This window comes from Hyperoodon ampullatus, assembly GCF_949752795.1.
Source record: "Hyperoodon ampullatus genome assembly, chromosome: 10".
Lineage (NCBI taxonomy): Eukaryota > Metazoa > Chordata > Mammalia > Artiodactyla > Ziphiidae > Hyperoodon > Hyperoodon ampullatus.
The window spans coordinates 97,416,441-97,423,333 of record NC_136923.1 but is presented as its reverse complement, the minus strand read 5'-3'; the positions used below and the strand labels follow the sequence as shown (position 1 = coordinate 97,423,333).

The 6,893-nt window shown below is 42.6% G+C and overlaps 1 long non-coding RNA gene across 1 annotated transcript in view; it reads right to left on the bottom strand.

Moving 5' to 3' along the window:
- Positions 1 to 295: 295 nt before the first annotated feature.
- Positions 296 to 6,893, bottom strand: part of LOC307058865 — a 58,640-nt gene continuing 52,042 nt past the window's right edge. The window contains exon 4 of the long non-coding RNA XR_013811106.1: positions 296 to 646. This is a non-coding gene — a long non-coding RNA (uncharacterized lncRNA). The remainder of the gene's footprint in view (positions 647 to 6,893) is intronic.

Sequence of the window (6,893 nt, the reverse complement as noted above, 5' to 3'; positions counted from 1 at the left end):
GGAAGTGGGAGGAGCCATGTACTTTACACACCAGGAAGCACCTACCCAGGAAGATATGCAACTAGAATCACGTAGGTTTTAAGTTGCACTAAAGCAGTGCCTCCAGGTCAACCTGAAGGGGGAGACTCTTTCCTCCTGAGGCCTGTTGGGTCCCTCCCAGCAGCTGCAGATAAGGGTGCCCCCAGCAGGGAACACAGCTGGTTGTCTGACACCAGCTCAGGAAGTCAGAGTCTGAGTGAGCCCCCCACCTTCCCCTCGGGCCACAGCAAGTGTCTGGGAACTCACCCAGGGCGAATGGCTGCTGCGGGCTCCTCTGGTTGGGTCCTTGCCCTCCCTCTGGGCAGGCAGGCAGGAGGTGGTGGCTCAGTCCTGCCTCATGGCCGTGCTTCTGTGTTGCTGCAGCCACTAGACTTGCTGCTGAAGGCAGCTGTGAGCATTTCCCCACGGAGCAACTGCACACGCAGACTGTGAATGGTGACCTTGTGGCTGTTTTTCCTTCCGGTTGCTGTGAAGTGATGTTGTCTCAGTTCATTTCCTCTCTGTGCATCTTTTTTTTTTTTTTCCCTCTGTCAGACCTCCTGATACACTGAGGACCACTGGTTGTTCAGGGACAGGAGAGCCATCTCGTTCTGATCGGCACTGTTTGCTATTTTGAGAAAGAGACCTTTAGATTAGGATCACCATGAAATGCTGTGGGATGTACTTTGGAAGTGGCACAAGCACCTTTCTACGCTGCACGGAGGCAAAAATTAGGTTTTTCAAGACCAATCAACTTAGGATTTTGTGGTTTTATGAGCTCAATATGTTCTAAAGAGTTCTACTATAAATGGACACGAAACATCCTTTCATTGGACAAGTATTTATTGAGCCTGTACTCTGTGTGCTGGGGGCTAGGTACCCAAACAGATCATTTCTATGTACAACGTGATATAGAAGCCTAGATTTGATTATGTGAAAGGGAATTTGAAAGTATTTCATCCCAAACCCTTGTCTTCTTCCAGCTGGGCATTTGAGTAGCAGACAAGGGGATGTACTCTGAGACTGACCACCTGGGTTTGAATCATGGCTCTACTCTTTACACACCTTTGATCCTTCCGTGCCTCAACTTCCTCATCTGTAAAATGGGAATAATAAAAGGGCTGCTGTGAGAATTGAATGAGTTAGTATATGTATTCAAAGAGCACCTGGCACAATAAATAAGTAAACAGCATATGTGTGCTTACCATTATTATTAGTGGCAAATTATACATAACTTCAGTCCTTGGGTTTTTTTTCCTTTTTTGCCCCACTTCCCACCCCTTGCTGGTGCCTAGGAAATGACTGAGGGCATAGAGGATTGAGGGAAGAGGGAGATGGTTTGAATGACTGATATTCCGAAATGATGTGGTGGTGACTGATGTTTCTGCTCCTGCCTGCTCCATCCCCGAGACAAGGACACGGCTGTCCTTGGCCTTCCCCTCATCTTTACACTCTGCTCATGTTGTCTGTTGCACTCTTGTGACTTCTGTTTTCTTGTTGTTTTGCTTTGTTTAGTTTTAATTTCCTGAAATACTTCTCTGAAACTCAGATCCACGTTATTTATTTTTAAATGTCGAGCTGGCCTGAATCATGCTAAGAAATACTCTGTCCGTAAACAGATGCTACCTTTAAACAAAGAAACAAGAACTCAGCTCAATGCCTTGTGCCATTGGGACTTACAAATACATCAACAGTAAGAAGATCTACATTAATCTTTATACACGTACATAATTAGCAAACTTCATGGTACAAATACCATTAAGGTACTCCGTTTTTTTTTCATTCTCTTCCCTCTCCTTAAAAAACTGTTCTTGAGTACATGCTATATATCAGGAACTGGTCCAGACTTGAGGTGGAGTTATTCTAAGTTTTCATTTTATAGTGCAGAGTATTTATTCATGATAAATCAATAGAGGTCGAGGAGAAGTACAGACAGTAAATAATTGTTTCAAAATGCTCTTCTGCTTTTCCCATCAGTAAAATATTATTTGCTTCATTAGATGTTTATGCAGTATAAATGTAAATGCTAAATTTTAGGAAAAATAGTTTACAGTTATATAGTGTAACTTGAAGATTCATGCTATCTAGTTGTTTCCATAAGTCAATGATACCCTAGATATTTTTTAAAAACTAAGCTTGGGCTTCTTTGAAATAAAGTCCTTGAGTTTGGCAACTTGATTATCCTTAACTCTGTTATTTCATCTACAGCCTCATGGCTTCTTTCCCCACTTTGAGCTGCCTGGACCTCCCACTGCTGAGCTCTTCGGGATGGAGAGAGGGCACATCTGTCAAGGCAAACTAAGGAGCTCAGATTTTGTCCAAAAACAGATCAGATTTGTTTGCAAAAAACAAGTTGAATATTTTTCCCACTTGGAAAGATGGAAGTTTCCTATGTCTGTTTTCCTACTTACAGTCTTAGATTTCCTTCTTCTTTTGTGTGTGTGTGTGTGTGTGTGTGTGTGGTTTGTTTTCTTCTTTTGATTAGTGGCAGGTTATGCCACATATCAAAATTCTGACAAACCACAGATGGTTCTGACAAAAAACAAACAAGTGTAATTTGTAATCACTGTATCCAATGAAGACTGTGTTTACATTTTCATCTTTATTTACACAGTCTTCTTGACTGCTTTAATTAGCTTCTTCATGCCATCTCAGATTGCTGGAATCTCAGCACCACAGACTGGTTTATAACTACCTGTTAAGCAGTAGCCAACCTCCAGGCAACAGTTTTGAATCTGTCATGGATACTTGGTCCAAGCAGGGCCAGCTGTACGAAGTGGGGGCTGAGGGGTGAAGGAGAAAGAAGTGAGGAGAATTTGAGAAGATAAAAAGTTTAAAAAGTCTATGGCCAAGTTGTGTCCGTGTGTGTGTGTGTGTGTGTGTGTGTGTGTGTGTGTGTGTATTTATGATTCCATTTGCTTGACTCATTTCTCTCCACGACTGAAGACAGTATTAGCCCTGGGGAATCAGCTGCCCACTAAGGAATTTAAATGAATATGCTCAAGCATTGGTCTGGCACGTTTTACGAGCAGAGTTGTCTAGTGTTATAACGTATGCCTCCTCCCTTCTCGGGACTGTGAGTTGGTCTTGTGGTTTTCATTTTTAGATGAAGAAATCAGAGTTCAAAAAGCTCCAGCTCATTTGTCCATTCGATAACTATTGTGGACCTGCAAACTCCTCTGATCTTTCCCACACATTTTTGATATATCAGTTCACAAGACTCAGGGCCTGCACTCAAGAAACTCATAGCTTAGTTGGTAGATTATCTAGTGAGATCATGATTCCCCTTAATGGGTTCACTCACGATATTAAAAGCATTTATTGAACAAGTGCTGTGATAAATAAAAAATGAATGAAAATCAGCTCCTAAGAGAAATTACAGTCTAGTAGGCATGACAAAATGAACCTTATTCACCTTCCTCTTTTGTTCTCTTGCTGCTTACAACCCTCCTGTTCCCTCTCTTGTAACAGGACGTCTTTGTCTTCCATCTCTTCTGTTCTCCCGTCCATCAACCAGGTCCTAGAGTGTCGCACTCTTACATTGCCAGAACCCCATGGAAAGCTATTTCAGTAACATGTTAATGTCGATTTCCTTGTTCTTGTTCTTCTGGGTGTTCACCCATTCCCAGCCCTAAGTGGAAGTTCAGTCTACTTTCTCTCATGCTTCAGAGCAACCCAGACTCACTGGGAAAAGTTAACAAAGGCCAAATTGTTTCCTGGCATCTCTCTCTCAATAACCTCAACTGAGGCCCTTCTGCTGCTCAGGAATCTTCTCACTCATTTCCTACTTTCTGTCAGGTCTTCTTTCCAAACTTTCCTCTCTCTCCAGAAGCCCTGAGCCCAGCCCTGAGCTCACACCATGCCGAGGTAAGATGCCAACGTGAGCTCTTTCAGCGTCCCTCATGATCTCTGCAGAATTTCACTCTTTCATCCATCCAGATCCTCACTCTCTGCTCATTCTTCAATCCTTTGAATTATAGTTTCAATCATTATCATTGGATTAATAAAAATAGTAATAGCTACTTTTTTTTTTTTTTTTTTTTTTTTGCAGTACGCGGGCCTCTCACTGTTGTGGCCTCTCCCGTTGCGGATCACAGGCTGCGGACGCGCAGGCTCAGCGGCCATGGCTCACGGGCCCAGCCGCTCCGCAGCATGTGGGATCTTCCCGGACCGGGACATGAACCCATGTCCCCATCGGCAGGCGGACTTTCAACAACTGCACCACCAGGGAAGCCCGCTACCATTTTTGATGTTTATCATTAGGAGGAAAATGACATTTTCATAGATGAAACCATTCTTCTAGCTCACAGAATAGCTGTTTGAAGAAACATGGGTTCCAAGGAGAGCGAAAAGAAGAAAGACTGAATTCTTTTTAAGACAGAACTGATGACACACATAAAGGGTTTTGATTTATTGGAGGCATTCATTGCATTTAAGCATCTGGCAAACACCAAGCACTGATTTCTCCATTACTTATATCTCGATCACCTATCCCTCTACTAAATGATAACCACCTTTGACTTCCCAAAGAATAATTAGCAAAATCTTGTCAGTGTTGATTTCACCATAATTTTTAAATTAATTTTTTATATATACAACTAATAAATTTATATTGTAAAAAAACTAACGTTGAAGGTAAAATTAAAGTGCTTTCCAACCATCAACCCTAATTTCAGGTCTTGCCTCTGCTTTGCCCAAAGGGAACCCCTGCTACCTGTTTGGTATGTATTCTTCGAAGACATTTGCTAGGCATTTACACGAATATATGTAACCACTGTCAATGTGCAACGTGCACGACTGCAACCTTGCCCTTGAGCACGCCCTTGTGAACAAACAGAACACAAGACTGAAACCATCATATTATGCTCAGTTTCTGAGGGAACTGTACAAACTGCTGTTCTGGTTTCACATGAAATAGGAACTTGAAAGCAACACCTTATTCATAAGAATATACAAAATAAAATTACACTGTTGTTTTCGATGGTTGAAGAGATTAGACTCCTCCATCTATCTGACTTTTGACCATTTGTTTTCTAAATATATAAAAATGTGGATTTGCATCCAACTGGTTTGCCCCTGAGTAGAGATTCCCAGATCAAATACCAAAGGTTGATTAGTCATTTGATAAGGTGATTTTTCTGGATGTTCCTTTATGCCTACACAATCACTGAACCAAAAAATCAAGTCAAATCATGCCTCTCCCCAGGTAGGTTTGCTGCCCTGACAGTGACCCAGTCCCAGGGAGGTACTGCCAAGTATCATGATAATTTACAGCCCCTTTTTGCTCTGCCATGGCTGGTTCTTTAGCTTTCCTTTCCCTTGAGCACGTCCTCCTCCTGATTCTCAGAGCAGCCTCCATTTCACAAGCCCATATTGACAGATTCCTACTCTAAAGACTTAGAAATATTTTTTTACTGATTCCTGGTACTTAAAGCCCCAGCACACTTGTTCCCTTTAGTTTTTAAATAAGTATTTTACTCTAAGACAATAGAAATTCTAAAAAGAAATCCAACTTATCCCTCCTCTATTTTCACCACAACTTTTTCTATCGTATAAGCGAAAAGCCCTGTACCCACAGGTTCACGGGAACCCTAATACTTAGTGCCTTAATTCTATCCACTCTTCTTCTTACTCTGCCTCCTTCCTTTCATGCTCAGCTTTCCTGAAAGAGTTGTTTCGTCTACACTGTGTGCTCCCATGGCCACACCTTCCGCTCCCTTCTTCCTCACTGCGTTCCCTCCATCCTGACCTCTGGCTCCCACCCCCAGCTCTGCATGCAGTAGTCTCTGTTAATGTCACCCATGGCATCCTAAATGGTGAAACCAAAAGACATCACAATGGCTTTCCTCTGTTGCATTTTACATGACTAATCACTTCTTTCCTCTCAGACCCCTCTTTCTTTCTCTGGGGGATCCCGCTCAGCTCAGTTCACTTCCTTCACAGTTCACTACATCCCCCCCGCTTATTGCTACTCATGCTCCACCGCTGGACCTCACATATTTTCACTCTACTTCTCCCTCTGGATGGGCTTCTCTACTCCCATTTAGGTCTGGGGCAAGTCTTCTCCTCCTGACTCTCCACTAATGTCATTATCATCCCTTCAGTCTCTTAGTCAGTTCTAGCTGCTTTAACGAAATTCCATGGGCTGGATGGTTCAAACAACCAAATATTTATTTTTCACAGTTCTGGAGGCCAGAAGTCTGAAACCAAGGGTGCCAACATAGTCCTGGTTTGTAAATGGCTCTCTTCTTGCTGTATCCTCACATGGGGGAGAGAGATGATCCTTCTTTGTCTCTTCTTATAAGGACACTAATCCCATTCATGAGGGCTCCATCCTCATGACCTACGTACCTCCCCAACGTCAATCTCCTAATGCCATCACACTGGGGATTAGGCTTCAACATAAGAATCTTGTGGGGGGGGGGGACATAAACATTTAGTCCATAGCAGTCTCTCTCTGCCCTAAAACATTACAAACATCTCCTTGCTTCTTAAATCTAACATGTCACCAAATCCTGTTATTTAAAAAATTAAATCTTAAATCTTGTTGACCAATTCAATACATGCCCACTGCTGCTACCTTAGTTTAGACTTTCATTGCTTGGACTGTCACAACAATTTCTAACTGTGACAGGGCACAAGGTGGGTCCTCAGGAGACATTAGTTGAATGAGCATCTCCACAATACTAGATGTTCTCATAGAAAAATTTCAAATCTCCTCATGTCACTGTCTGTTTAAAATCTTCCACCAACTCCCTGTTGCCTACAAAACAAAGTGAAATGACTTAGTTGGTGAATCAGGATCCATGCTCTCTTCTTCGATTCTCTCCTGCTCATCCACACCTAGAGTTCCTCTCACCTTCCCATCACCCTGC